Raw genomic sequence first — 15,883 nt, 5'->3', positions numbered from 1 at the left:
GAGAAGGTAGTAAGCCTCAAAAACTATGAATTCTACATAGGATATTATCTCCAATCCAGAATGCATTTCTACAGTTTCTGTTCCTTTTTAGAAAAAATACCAGGGAATTTCTAATTAATTAAGAAAGGCAATGAACAGGTGAATGGCACAGTATTTTTTATTCATTCACAGATTGCCTTAAAATATTTCTATTTCTAAAGCTCTACACTGCATGAAGAAAAAGCTGGATTTTTTAAAATAATTGTATCCAGTGTGTCCACACTCTCATTTATGTTTTATAATTTGCTCTAAGCTATACTAACCACATTCTACTTCAAGAAATAGAGGATTTTGTGCAAATTATGTGACCTTTTTCAGCTCCAGACCCATAAACTTTGATCTAACAGCAGTGATGATCTGTGGAAAGAGGAAAATTGTTGATACTGGCTCTCTGAAAATTTCATGTGCCCTCAGGCTTTGCCTAGAGACAAGACGCTTGAATGAGTTACAATCAGTAAGAATCACTTCTTTCTCTTTATGTCTACTTGGTCAAAATATCAGTGTGCACATCTGATTAACAGGCCACAGATCAATATATTTTGTGAAATTCAAAATTTATTTTTATTTCAAAGATGAACCTTTAACTCTTATTATGAGCTCTAATACAGTCCTAAGGTGAGTGTTCCTGTGGAACTGAAAAGAGACCACTCAGATGAAAAAAGTTAATCACATGTATAAAAGTTTGTAGAACTGAGCTGATGTAAGATACTGCTTCTAAGAGTAAGGATGCCTTTTCTATGCAAAAAAAAATGAAAATTCTAACATTCCCTTATATTGTAAAGTACAGTTCAGAAAGAAGCTCCAATCTCATGTGTTGAAGCACAAATTTCCACTGCAATGCTTAGTGCTCCTGTGAGATCTTGGAAATCATTTACCTGGTGTATAACAGACATGGTGAGCAGACGAACTCACATATTGCAAATTTCATGTAAACTAAAATTTAGGTAGCTTCTGACAGTGCGGTGCTACATTTGCTAGCGAATGTTTCTGAGAGACAAAGCTTGCTGTGAATGCAGTTGCCTAGCATCTCACTCTCTTCATGGCCAACCTGAGTCCTGCTACTCTGGAGACCAAGAACAAACAAACAGTATGAATAGAGTCCTAAAGGTTTTGCATGGCACCTCTAGACATTTTTCCAGTGTTCTACTGCACAACAGATCACCATAACTTTACTTCTCCTTTCTGACCTGATATGCTTCTTCCCCAGCCCCTCCCAGTTTACTGATATTCTACATAGGAATGCAAAGATAAAGATACAAGAGATATGCAGAAAGTGGTAGTTCTCCCTAACCAGAAAAATTTCTTTGCTTTCAGTATTTCTCTATGACAGAATGTCTTGAAGGTAACACTGTGAAATTTAAGCTGAAGTTTGACAAACTCTTGTTGAACTAAGGCATTTTGTGGGGAAAAAAAATGTGAACTAACTGTTTACATTATTTCTCTGGTTAATTAACAAGGAAATTATGATGTTATGCATCATCACATCAATATGATAAAAATATGGTCCTGCTTTTATTCAATCAAAACAAACAAAATTCAATGAGTTTACATTCTAAAAATGTATGTCAGAGCTACTGACAGACGTCCCCTTGCCAACCACAGGTTGGGCAAATTCATTTCACCTTAAAGTTTGTGAAATGTATGTTGATTCTTTACCGATTCAGGAGCATCAGCATGATTACCCTGGTTATTTTTCCGTTGCTTACATAACTTTTAGCAATCTGATAGATACTGATAGATCTATTAAAATGTATGTTTTGTTTTGAAGAATAATAAGAATAAACTCAAAGAACCTGACCAGACTTTGTCCTGAATAGAAGAACAGAAAGGCAGGAGGATTTTGACCAAAACCTACAGCTTCACTGGTTGACTACCTCACTCCCTGAATTTCATGCACACAAGGCCCAAGAAATTTTAGCAAAGAAAAGCTGATACATCTCCCATAACTATCTTCTGTTCTGGCCAGTAGGGTACAGAGCAGTCCTGTAATAGGGAACCTATATCCTTCCCATAAATAATTATGCTGAAATCTAGAAAGATCTCTTATTCTCTTTATACATCTACATTACAGGATACAGGCTATTATTAACTCAACACCTATGTAACCACAATGTGAAAAGGAAATACAGGCTCCCAGATGCAAACCTACTGAACTTTTCAGGCAAGTTTTTTGCCTGATCTCAGCTCCACGACAGTATGACAGAAGTCAGTAAGAAATTATGGTATAGTGATGAAGTTTGACTCTGGTAACCTGGAGGGTGTTATGCTCCAGTGGATGTAGGAGTTTATGCTTTTTTCCTTTATGGGTTTGTTGTCAGTTATATTCAAATGAATATGAATATGGATATGAAGTTTGGGCCTGAATCTGTGACTCATACTTCTCCAGATGGCTCTGTCTGGAGTGGCTGAAGCTGTATGTATCCCTATAAGTAATTTCTTGTGCTCTTTTTTCCTAAACATTTAGAATCCATTGTCACAGTTGATACCCTCCACAAAACAGTGCTAAGCAAGTATAGTGCAAAGTGCTTAAAGTATTTTTGTTTTCTCTCTTAATTCTACATGCATTTTCAGAAACATTTCCAGATCAGCAGAAAAGGTTGCTTTCACATATATGCAGGGAAGTGTGCAAGATTCTACACAAATGTTTGGAAATCCATCTCTAACAAAAATGATAGTGTCAATGCTTTTTCAGTCATAAACAAAGATTGTCAATATGTGTGCTTATCAGCATAATTATTTCTGTTAGCTGCTTTGTCACATTACTACAAGAGCTGCCCCAAAAGTAATATCTCCTATTTTATTATGTTGGACCATGATGTCAGAGGCAGATGTTGGTGGTATGCAGCTGAGGTTGAACCTTCCCACCAATATTCCATTACATTTTCTTTCCGTGTCACAGGTGGCAGCAGAGGAACATACTCACAGAATGATACATGACGTGGAAGTGCTTGTGAAACAAAAGCGTGGAACTAAATTCCTCCATGAGGACAAAATTGCACCACTGACATTTATTGATGCTTGCTGAATGTTTATGGAGACCAAACAGTGAGATGTGAGCACAGTGAGGCAGTGGGTGGTGTATTTCAGCAGTTGTGAGAGTGACAGATTTTTACTACTATGGCATGCAGGCTCTTGTTCATTGCTGGTGAAAATGCATAGTTAATGGTGGTGACTATGTTGAAAGATAATGTTTTGTAGAAGAGAACTTGCTCTATCAAACAGTGATATTGTGCCCTTTGTATCTGTTGTAGTTTTCATGGAAATAAATTGGAAGCATTACTTTTGAAGTGGCCTACACGAATTTTTGTCTGGATGTCTGCTGCAACAACCAGCTTTTTCCAGACTATCTGATGCCCTGAATAATGTCTTACATTTTAACTTGTTTTCTCACTGCTGTTTGTAAGCAGAAATTTACACCTTATCTGAGAGTCTTCAGTGCAACCACAATTATCTGTAAATTAAAAACAATAAAATAATAAAAAAAAAAAACACAACTCTCAGCTGAGTATTTTGCCAATGACAAATTAATATTCTAAAACACTGCTACTGTCACATATGACAAGATAGGGATTAACCTTATCATATTCTTTAGTGTAAAGCAGTGTGAGAAACTATTATTTCAGAATAGAATTTCACTTTTTTTCTGTTAAACACACTATTCTTTGAAAATATTTACTTCCCAGCTAGCAGTTTACCAGCAGTTTATCTATGAGGTTTTTTTTTTTAATATTAATTTCATTATCAATTTCATGTAACAAATATTTATCTTCTTTTGACCATACTGGGCTGTGTCCTTGACAAGATGAAGCACTTCAACAGCAATCTTTACTCCCTTGTGAGACAGCATTTCTCTCAGTATGACACAAATCTTAGCCTCTTCATCAACACTTGTAAAACAGTTGACTCATACACCTGATTCTCCCCGTACTTGTTTCTCATAAGATCACAAGCTACCTTCTCCCCAAAAAGTCAAGGTAAAACGAAGCAAGCAAACTTACAAGAGCCCTGACACTCTAGTAAGCAGACAGCCAGCAAAGAGCAGTGCACAACCTGGAGCTCCTCTGATTTTTCTGAATTACAGATGTACATATAACATGGTCTAGAAGATAAGCTAGTTAAAAAAAAAAAAAAAAAAAAAAAGGTTGCATTCAGGGTTCAGAGACTGGGATTATCATCTAGCAGCCTTCATCACATAGACAGTGTCAAAAAGTTATATCATTTTCCAAGGAGATTTGGGAGAAATCATCTACATGCAAGATAATTCCTTCTTTCCTTCCCATTCCTTTTCCCTGTTCAGGCTAGCAGAGTACCCTCATTTAACCTCAGGTTGATTTCAGTATTTTACTTTCAGGGTGGAGTTCTACCATGATTATTTTCTGTAAACTGCTTTAGAGTGGGATTGTGAAATAGAGGGTGAGAGAACTCAGCTGTGTAATTCTGTCACAATGAGCAGTTTCAAGGGATCAGAATCTTTGTTATGATTTAGGGTGAGTCACTTTGGAAACTGTCCCAATTTACATAGAAATCTTTTACGTTTTTTAAGAAGTCAAAGTATTGCACGACAAACAAAACTTCAAGACACACATGGATGTTATGGAGAATAATAGAAACATTCAAATGGCTATTTAATATAGTAGGTCTTTAAGGAAAAAAAAAAAAAATTACACTGGAACAGAGTGTGCTGTCCCAATACACATCAGTGAGCACTTGATCATTAGTTACACCAACTTCAATGCTGTTATTTATGGTACCAGCCAGGCACCTACACTGCTGTGTAACTTTAATATGAGGAGACAAGGCTGTTGAAGTCCCAAGTACTGTGAATTAAACAAACTTTATTTCAAATATGTTATTGAACATTATTTCATATTCTTCATATTCAATTACCAGTTATAGTCAATTTCTATCTTGGTTCTTTGCAGAAAAAAATAACATTTCATTTTAAAGGAAACCTTGTCAAAGAGTTTCCCATTCAAAAGTCACAGCAATTAAGATAAATAAATATCACTTTTTCTTAATCAGAGGAAATGTTCCACTTTAGGCAGCCCCTTTCTATTTTCACATCGAATCACATCCTAATGAAGAGAGCCTACAGTTCAGTACTTCAGCTGATTGCATTCTTAGTATTTAAAATCAGATCTTCCTCCTCCCAGTTTGTTTAGCTGAATGATTTGTTCACATTATGGCAGTGTTTGTACTTACTGTTTTGTGGAGAGATTGCTACTGATCAACAAACTTGATATTATCATTTATCAGTGCTACCTTCAGAAGTAATTTAAATAAATGTATGTAACTATGGTGAGGTTTGCATTGTACACCCAGCCCAGTTATAGAACAATTAAATTCACTCTGGAAGAATATCAGTAATGACTTGATTAACTTACAGTAGCAGATGTCCAACTATACTGCAGTTTGAAGGAGGGAAAAGTTTAAAAGACAATAGATGGCTTTAAATTAAAAGACCAAAACAACAGCAGTCTCCTCTTTTAACTGCAATCTGCGGTTAAAGGAAATATACAAACAATTTTTTTTTTCTAGGTTCTGATCTAAGAATATCTCAAAATAGCCTCTTTTCTATATAATTTTATTGTAAATATTCTACAATTTTTTCAAAATCATTTCCATTCTTTCAAGCTACAGTTATTTCCGAGGAGTATATTTATTTTGTTGACAGCGTGTTTTCTATTTTAAGAAATCGAAACTGTGTTTCAAAAGTTGTACTGTTCTACTTTGTGCTAAAATACATTTCTCAGTATAAACCATCACTTTCTCTCACAGAAAGTCCCAAGGTTTTTTCTGCATGACTTCATACCTTGGACTGCAGCAGATTGTAGTATCAATGAATCCAATCTCTCAGGATCCCCGGGAAGATCCTTATCCTTATGGAAGCCTGGATCAATCTTGCAGAATTAAACTTGGTTGCCTTCTACAAGATTCTCTTGGCTCCAATACTATGTATATGTTTTGCTACAAAGAAAAGGAACTATGAACTTTATTCAGTCTAATGGCAAAGGCAACCTAATGTAGGAGTAACTATAATGAAAAGGATATAAAAATGAAAAAGAAAAATGATAGAACAATGGGCAATTCAGACTGCTTGTTTTCCAGGATTGCCAATCTTTGACATCTTAAGCTATTGTGAAGAGAAGGTGCCGTGATGTCTGTTAGACCTGCCCACTGTAGATAGTCTATTTAATTAGCCATTGCAGTGTTTGTGTACCTCTTTTCATTCTGTTCTATGTTCCAGATTTCTTAGAGAGATATTTCCCATTTTTTAGTACAGCGAGGAGCATCTATCATGTTTTGCAGCAATTCAGCATGAGGTTATTATGGAAGGCAAGGCCACATAGTCAACTGAGCAGAAAGAAGACATAAAGACTTCAGCTACAACTTACATAATTTATCACAGAGAACTAAATCCTGTGTTCCCAGTGGAAGAATTTGGGTCATATTTTTTCCCCTATACTTGCAAATTCTCATAGGAAAATAGTCTGAATTCATAGTATCCTACTGACACTTAGAAGGAAAGAGGAAGAAAAAGATATATTTCTAAGATTTTTGCAAACTGATTTCAAGCTGAAAAGGAAGCAGTCACAATCTTCTTCATCTTCAAAAAGTTGTATGTGATGGAGGAAGGAAGAAGGGGAGGAGGGAAGGAAGGAAGGAGGGAAGGGAAGAGGGAAGGGAGGAAGGAAATATTTTAAAAAAAAACTAATATATTGTCATTTTGAAATAATTTTCTCTCGTGCTACAGTTTTTCATAAACATAGATATTTTTATAGACACACATGCACAAATTCTGTAGTGCAAAGTAACAAATTTTCTTAATTTTAATTAAATACAAACAAATAAAGAAAGAAATATGGATTATGCAAATAAAGGAGTTGCTGAGGTAGTCTTTACCTACAGTCACTAGTAGAGCATTTTAGAAAATAAATACTTGCTTACTATTTTTATAATAGCTACAGTCTGCTCCTATAAAAAAAAAAAATACTCATTAGGAATTTATGCATTGAGTAGTAGTGCTTTACTGAAACTATTGTGTGTGGCTTTTACTGTTTTCACTGAACTGTATAGGAAAGCCTCCTACTTTATAATGCAGATTGAATGGTAGTTCTTTAAGGTCTGTTATACTGCTGACCAAAATCACATGTGTTTGCACACCTGAAAGCCTTTGATAGGCAAATTATTTCAGAAGCCAGTTATTTCATGTCATCAGTGTAATCAGTAATGCACAATAAAACATAGTATGACTGTTAGGTAGAAGATTGCCCAAATATTCAGAGCTCTAATCTGCTGAAATGCTAGACTGATGGAAAATGTTAAAAGAACCTGTCCACTAAAAGGAAAGATGACTGATACTCACTGTACTCACTGAAGTGATGGATAGAGCTTTAATGGTAGAGCTGAAAGAAATCTAAGCAAGTAAATTACCAGGGGGCTTGTAGAAGTGTTTCAAGTCCAAGACAAAAACAGAAGAGATAATAGAGCTCCGCCTTCACATGAGTGTGGACTAGATACTAGACTCTGGAAAATACTGTGAAGCCTCACTGCTGCTGCAGCGAGCCTGGTAAGGGCAGGTGCATGAGGTTCTTCCAAAGCCTGGGACAGTAGTTATTGGTAGCAAGTATTACTACTCTCAACAGTTTCACTCATAGCAGCAGGAATAGTGCGTATAACTCCCTGGTAATCTCTCCTAGATCTTTGTCCTGATTCCAGGTCTTTCTATTCTCCCTCCTCCGTCCTGTGGCAAAAAAGGTCTTTTCATCCCGTTCTGTTGAATATAACTGAGTTTTGCCAGTAATACTGAGAAGCTCAGAGCTAGCTCTAGTTTTAAATCTACCATAATTACAGATGACAAATTTAAGAATATGCTGTAAATATCTGTTCTGTGCACACAAAGGGGCCTGCAAATTTTCAAGTGAATTATAATGTTTACATTTTTCTGCCAAGGTTTTGCACATTCTGTACTGAGTTTCATTTATTCTGACCTGGTAAATTCTGTGAACTGAGAGAAGGAGAACAATTACAGCATTAATTGCCAAATCACAAAGCTGCTGTCCCTTAAAGCTGTTCCAGAGGTTAGGTCTACCGGTGTGACCTAGCAGCAGTGGAGACTTAAGAGCATACTGAGCTCTTTCAATAGGATCGTAGAAAATAAATGAAGGACAGTCATTATTCCACTTTACTTGGCACTTGTTAGAACACATCTGGATTCTTGCATTCAGTTTACGCCCCCTGGATAACAAGGATGCTGATAATCTGGACTGAGTTCAGTACAGGTTCAACATGATGGCTGGGGGGGTGGGCTTGGCCTGTGAGGAGATGGCTTTGTCCAGCTTGGAGCAGAGATGGCTGCAGATGGGACTAAACAACAGCCCTCAGTTCCTACAGGGAGTCATTGAGGAGTGAAAGCCAGGTGTGGGACGTGGATGAGAGACAGTAGGCACAGATCAAACCAAGAGAGCTTCCAGCTGACTATAATGAAACAATTTCCAGTTTTAGGATTACCAACCATTGAAATAGCTTATACAGAGAGGTTATCTCCATCTTCTGAGGTTTCCAATTCTCAGCTGGTAAAGTTCTTACTATAGACCCTGACTGCAGTGAGATTCCTCCAAGGTCCCTTCAACTTGAATAATCTGTCATTTGACAGGCTGCTTCAGACAGAAAATACAGTGGGTTAAGTAGAAATGATAGTGAGCAGAGCAAAACAGAGATAGATGAAAAGAAACAAGCAGATTCAAAATATATTATTTATATGTTGGCTTTATAATCATTTGTTTATTACTAATTTCATTCATTCTGAATGAATGTCCATAGCAAATGCTCCAAAGGTATTCCTAAGAATTAAACAATCTGTTATTCTCTTCAAGACAGGTTTTCTACTGGTGGTGTGTTTTTAATGCTTGTTTTTTGGTTTGATTTTGTTGTTGTTGTTTTTGGGGGGTGGGGTGGTAAGCAGATGGGAAATTGTTTGTAGCGGGGCTTAATATTATTCAGAAATATTAATTTGCCAGGATAACTTGGATTTAAAACTGTTAAAGAAATCCAGTGGATAATACAGAATGAGTTCCCTTTGTTTTGTTCTAAATGGATCAACAAAGACAGGATCAAAAGCAGCAGACTCGAGACTTCCAAGAAAAATTTTGATGATTCTTGATATAATTCAAGTTTTAAATTAATGTCTGGTGTTGAATTATCTGTCCTATATCTGTTTGCAATAAAATGTAATTTTTTCTATGCTTTGTTGTTCCCTCACATATTTCTCAGTTGTTCTTTCCCTCCTAGTTTATTTAGGCTGTGCTAGTTCACTGTTCTCAACTGGTCTCTCTTTATAGAGGACCATCTTTTTGAATGCTACGTACTTCTCCTGAGTCATTAAATTCCTTTCTCTACTCCTAAAGATAGATAGATAGATAGATAGATAGATAAATAAATAAAACAAAGAAAAGAAAAAGGAATAAAAAGGAAGAAGAAAAAAAAAAAAAAAGAGGATTTTAAAATTTTATTCCAGAGACAATAGTGACCATGGATATGATGGTTAAGATGCCTGGAAGACTACAGTGACATTACTTCTTCCTCTCTTGTAGTGACCATGTTGAACTTAGATTAGCTCAATAATAACTGAAAAGTCTTGTACAGTCCAAGAGTTGAGGTATTATATTGACAGCTGTTAAGACTTGTTTCCTGATGTGATTTCAATGCACTGATTTGGCAAAGAACCTTGTCAGAAGAGGTGCAAAATTCATCAGTTTAATGTATGAGTGGAATCCGTGCAAATGTAGGATAAACATAGTATGGTTGTACTGTGCTTTTAGAACATGTTATTTCACATCTGTGTTAGTTTTTTAATCCTACTTAGTTGAGCATATAATGGTTATGTGGTACTAATGGCAAAAAGTATTTTAATTACAGTCCAAATTGTTTGGCCAGATCATGAAAAAACTAACACAGTACTAATTGGCAAGTAGGTATATGTGCACATGAAAACAAAGGTTCAATAAACACTGACACATTAGATGTAATGGTCAAGTAAAATAAAAATAGAACTGAAGGTACTTTTGTAAAAATAGCTGCATGGAATATTAAATTTGAGCGTACAACGTGACTATCCAGTGTACGGTTTCATAATATGCATAAGTATGCTAAATAACTTCGATCTAGTCATAAACCTGTGGCAATACCTGTTAACTGCCTGCTATTGTCATTCTATTGCAGTTACATGTGAAAAGCATAGTCAGCCTTTGGCATGGATGCAATACATGTATCGTATCCTTTTTCAGTTTCGGTAGTGAAACAGAGTACTGAGTTTGCATAGTGGAAACTATTTTCACCTGCTGAGACAGGTGAGAGAAGCACTGGCAAACAGTCCGGGAGGAAAGAAACACTTGCACAATACTAAAACCAGAGGAAGTGCGAACCTCAAAGGACTTTTCTAGCTTTACATTTTCAAAGCAGTATAACTGTACAGTGTGTGTAATATACAACAACCAATTATCACTAGACAATACAGTTGATAAACAATTGATTTTATGAACACTAAATTCAAAGAAAAGATTGGTCATGTCTTCATTGCACTTTTTTAGTTGCGGAAGTTTCAAAGTACATAATTAATTTAATCAATAAATTTAATTTTAATGTAAATTTAATATCTTTGTTGATGATCTAGATGAGGGGATTGAGTACACCCTCTGTATGATTGTAGATGACACCAAGTTAGGAGGAAGTGTTGATCTGCCTGGGGGTAGGGAGGGCCTACAAGGGATCTGGACAGGCTGGATAGCTGGGCTGAGACAAATGGCATGAAGTTCAAAAAGACCGAGTGCTGAGTCCTGCACTTTGGTTGCAACAGCCCCATGCAATGCTACAGGCTTGGGGCAGAATTGCTGGAAAACTCTGCAGAGAAAAAGGACCTGGGGGTGTTGGTCGATGCTCGGCTGAACATGAGCCAGCAGTGTGCCCAGGTGGCCAAGAAGGTCAGTGGCATCCTGGCTTGTATCAGAAACAGTGTTGTCAGCAGAAGCAGGGAGGTGATCATCACCCTGTACTCAGCCCTGGTAATGTCACATCCTGAATACTGTGTCCAGTTTTGGGTGCCTCACTACAAGAAAGACACTGAGGCCCCGGCGCAAGTCCAGGGAAGGGTAACAAAGCTGGTGAGGAATCTGGAGCAAGTCTTACGATGAGCAACAGAGGGAACTGGGATTGTTTAGTCTGGACAAGAGGAGGCCCAAGTGAGACCTTATAGTCCTCTACAACTGCCTGAAAGGAGGTTATGGTGAGGTGAAAATCAGCTTCTTTTCCCACATAACTAATAATAGGATGAGAGGAAATAACCTGAAGTTGCAGCAGGTAAGGATCAGGTTGGATATCAGGAAAAGCTTCTTCTCCAAAAGAAAGATCAGGCACTGGAATAGGCTGCCTAGGGAGGTGGTTGAGTCACCATCCCTGGAGGTATTCAAGAAACCTGTAGATGTGGTATTAGAGAACATGATTTAGTGGGCAATATTGTTGGGAGGTGGATAGTTGGACAAGATGATCTTAGACATCTTTTCCAACCTTAATGGTTCTATGATTCTATCATTCTATAATTATGAAAGAAAACACACCCACCAGTCATTTTAAAGAGAGCAAAGGATTGCTTGGGATGTTACTGAGAAAGATAGACATCCTCATGTTACTGTGATTTGAAACCTGTATAGAAGCAAGAGAATACAAACAGCTGACAAGTTACTCTATTGTTGTGTTGTTTTATCCTAATTCCCTGCAGTGAGTTTTCTTGTTAGGTGAGCTCTTTTGTCAGGCTCTCTCAGCTCTATTTAACAGGCTTCTACTTGTTCCAGAATTTGAGAGACGCACCCAACATATAGTCAGTGTTTCAGTGTTCCCATCATCAGTCACGTTGACACTGGCTTCCTCCCAAATCAAATATGAACGTTTTAATTTTCTTCTTCTTCTTCTTTTTCTTTTTTTACTTTTTTTTTCTTTTTTTAAGTCTCTGTGAAAGAGAATTTTCAGCAGTATGCTATAAGGATAAAAATGTTTAAATAGTATGTAACATATATTTTCCCCATTTTAAGTATTCAAACTGTCTAAAGGAATAAAAATCTAAAAGAAGCAAATAGGAGACCCAGTAGAAATAGTGAAATGTGTATTTTTTTTTTTAAGACAACAGTTCAAACCAAATAAAAGCACATAGTTCTGATCACTGATACTGATTAAACGCATTAGGGTTACTCAGCAAAGACTTCTCACTGGCCCTGGTTCAACAGAGCACTATAAATGACTAATTAAAACACAAGTGTAGAAACATTATTTAAGCTTCTGAATCATGTTGGTGCTCACAGTATCTTACTGAATAAGGGTTTTGAGCAAATATTAGTTAGGAACTTCATTGGTGTAAGATATTACACTCAGTTTGCTAGAAGTGTCATCCATCAATCTCATGGTTGTTTTTTTTTTCTAGTGTTTTATGTGTTCCACAAGGAAAAGACTCAATTTCCCCCTGTATGGGGAAGAATTTGAGTGGAGAAGCCAGTCAAGATGTATTTAGATCAATTCTGTGCTTGCATTTGACACAGATAGAAATAGACTGCTTATACAATTCAGTTCTGTCTCACAGAGTCTAGGATCTCTGCAAAATAAAGTGTTGTAAATACCTCTACTTTTATGAGTGCCTTGGTACATTATTTGGGGGCTAGAAATGAGAAAGACTGTATTGTACAGAAATAGATTTCTGAGAAGAAAAATATTTTGCATTAAAATGGAATCATATAGTTGTTTATTGTTTCTAAACAATTTCCAGATGAAATGTACAAATAGGGAGATGGTTTTCCTAGTAGCCAAGTCTACAAATGCAACATGGGAGAGTCAAGCAAGAGTTATATAACTAATTAAAAACAAATTAATCTAATCAAAACCATTAGGCATTCATTACCCATGCAGCTGCATTATCTTATCTGTTTTACCTTTATCCTTTCCCACTGCTGTATTGATTACATCCACCTCTTATTTCTTATCCTGAAAATAAATGGTTCTTTTTGTAAAGGAAATGTATTCTACATTTGTCTACACAGTATCTGTCTTGGTCAAGTTTGGGCATAACTGTAATGCAAATAGGAACATTAATGGGGAAAAAAACGACATATAAACAAAGTGCATTGGTACCATGCTATTTCTGTACGTTATTCAATACAATAATTTGAATCTTTTCAGTTGGCTCATTCAGTAGACAAATACTTCCCTAGCATTTGTGGTTGAACACAGTTTCTCTCAGTGTATAAAACACAGCTTTTAGGATGACATAAGTTGATGACTTGAACAGGTCAGTAACGACATTTTATTCAGTCAAATAATCATCTTCTGAAATCGGGTACCTTCGAAAGTGGGTGAGGTTTTTTTAAGGGGCATTGGGAAACTTTGTATTGCTTCAGAACTTTGAAGATTAGGTTTATTGCAATGAAAGCCAGAGGGTTTACAAGTGAACATTAAAAACAGACAAGGTTTAATATGAAGAATAAATCTTAGAGACGCTGTATAAAATTTCTACTTTGGGATTATTATTTAATGACATGATGGAATAAAAGACCTTGCTTTTATTTGCATGACATTCTCACTTAGAACGAGTGCTTCAGGCAAAATCCTGGCTTGCAAGGCAATGTGTGCCAAGTAGGGAAAAGAACATGAGCAGCCTCTTCCTTTTCACTGTGCACCTGTACAGGTCTGTAGTACTATGGCACCTTGTGCTCAGGGCTAGACAAGGAATTTCACTGTTTAAGTGAAATTAAAGGCTAGGTTTTCTGTGTTGGTTTGCAGAAATGTCTTCTCCATATAACCACTATGCCTTTGGAAGTCTGGCTGAGGCTATGTCTATACCACACTATGGAGTACCATAGTGGAAACCTCAAGCTGGCACATCAAGACGTGCCAAGTTCTATCAGCCTGGAGACACTATAGATACAATATGCTCTATCCAGAGTATTATGTATTGCCAAAAGACCTTGTCAAAAAAAAAAAAAAAAAAAAAAAAAAAACCCTAACACTTCATTTCTGCCAGCACAAAGAAAAGCTTATGCTAAGTCTATAACTGGAAGTAGGGGGCTGGGGAACATGAAGCAAAGATGATTAATTTGGCTGCACACCAGCTTGCAAACAGGAAAGGGAAGAGCCAGTTTCTGACAACTGAGGAGGGCAGGTACTGCTTTAGTGTCCTCCAGAGCCAAGCTTGTTTTTGTGCTGCCAGCTCAGGAGTCTTTGTGTAATATTCCTCCAAGTTTCAGGATAACTTGAAAAGGATGGAGACACATTTGCATCTCTGCTGCCAATAGTAAAGGTGCTTATAAAATTTCTGAAACCTAGGGCAATCCCAAAACTGAACTCCATTAAGACAGCCTTGCAAACCTTAGAGTCTCTTGCCACGCCTCTGATTATGGACTGTAGCATATCTGTGTGGGGTTGGCTAAAATGACATGATATATTTGGGAGATCTGAGGATCTCTAGAGCAGTAACTTTAGTGTTTGCACTGGTTACTCTCAGTGTTAAGGTGACTGAGTTCTTCGCTAGGTGTTTAAAATTATGTATTGTCAAAGGAGAGAGATGGAGATATCCAGAAAGCAGCTCATTACAAGGAAGAGTAAGATTCTCAGGTAGATAAGAAACTCCTTTTTGAAGTACTTGTCTCTTCCTATGGATATAAAAAGGAAGCCCATGCATGCAGTTAGTCTTACGTACAAAAATTTTAGCTAACTGGAGTGAATGGAGAGGAACCTCACAATGCTGACTTTTAAATCCCTATTTTTCTTGACAATTCTGAATGGAAACTTCAGCAATTCACCTTATTTAATTGTCGTTTTCTTTACAGCTCAAAAGTGGAAAAATGTTGATCCAATTTCAAAGATAATTTTTGAATGAAATTTTTGATCATCATTATAACAATATCAAAAATAGTGAACAAACTAATGCTTCATTAGAATATTAATCCTTATATGAGGATTCACTAATGGAATAAAAACGTTACAGAAAAAGAAAGCAAAATTATTAAATATATAAACACCTTGACAATTTTTACTTACCTCTCTGAACAAGAAAAAAAGTCTGGCTTCATTATGAACAAAAAGAAAATTTGTCTTTGAATAGCAAACACAATTATCCAACAGAAAGAGCAGCCTGAACTTCTGCTTTATTTAATTATTTCTTTTCTGCAGTACTTTTCTGTACCATTTGATAGATCCAAGCACTAACCCTAATATGATCAAAATTACTCCAAAGAGCTTTGTGTCTGACATGTAGCACAGTTCCTCTTCAACCACATCAGAAGATCTTCAGTTCAGAAAGCTTTAATATCAAGATCTGAAAAGATGTAAAAGAGGTTACCAAGTGAAATCTGAGACCTCTCTGTATTATAAAGTGTACAAAGACATCTTGGATATTCTGACTTTTAAGAAATGTAAATAGCAGGACATCCTTATTCACCTGTAAAGAATGAGGAAAGATAAGGCCTCCACTTGCCAACAACTCTTGTAAAGTCAATGAAAAGCATCACTGGGTAGTAGGAGCAAAACTGTTACAAGCAGAGTCATTCCCCTCCTTTTTGAAGAAATGGAGATCAGCAAGTTCAGTTATCAGCATGACCTACAGAGTTACATCACTAAACTATGACCCTAAATCTGGAAAGAAGAAATATTTTCGAGCTATGTAATCCACATTCACGCCAATTTTCATGTTTGTGGAAAATACAGGGAAGAAACAGAAAGGAGCTGTTATGAAAAGGCTGTTATGAACCAAGCTGATAATAGTCATTGAAATATGACCCAAACTGTTACATTCAGCAGAAATGCCCTA

Source organism: Phasianus colchicus, chromosome 1, assembly GCF_987193195.1.
Source record: "Phasianus colchicus chromosome 1, bPhaCol1.hap1.1, whole genome shotgun sequence".
NCBI lineage: Eukaryota > Metazoa > Chordata > Aves > Galliformes > Phasianidae > Phasianus > Phasianus colchicus.
Note: the sequence above shows the minus strand (reverse complement) of the source record.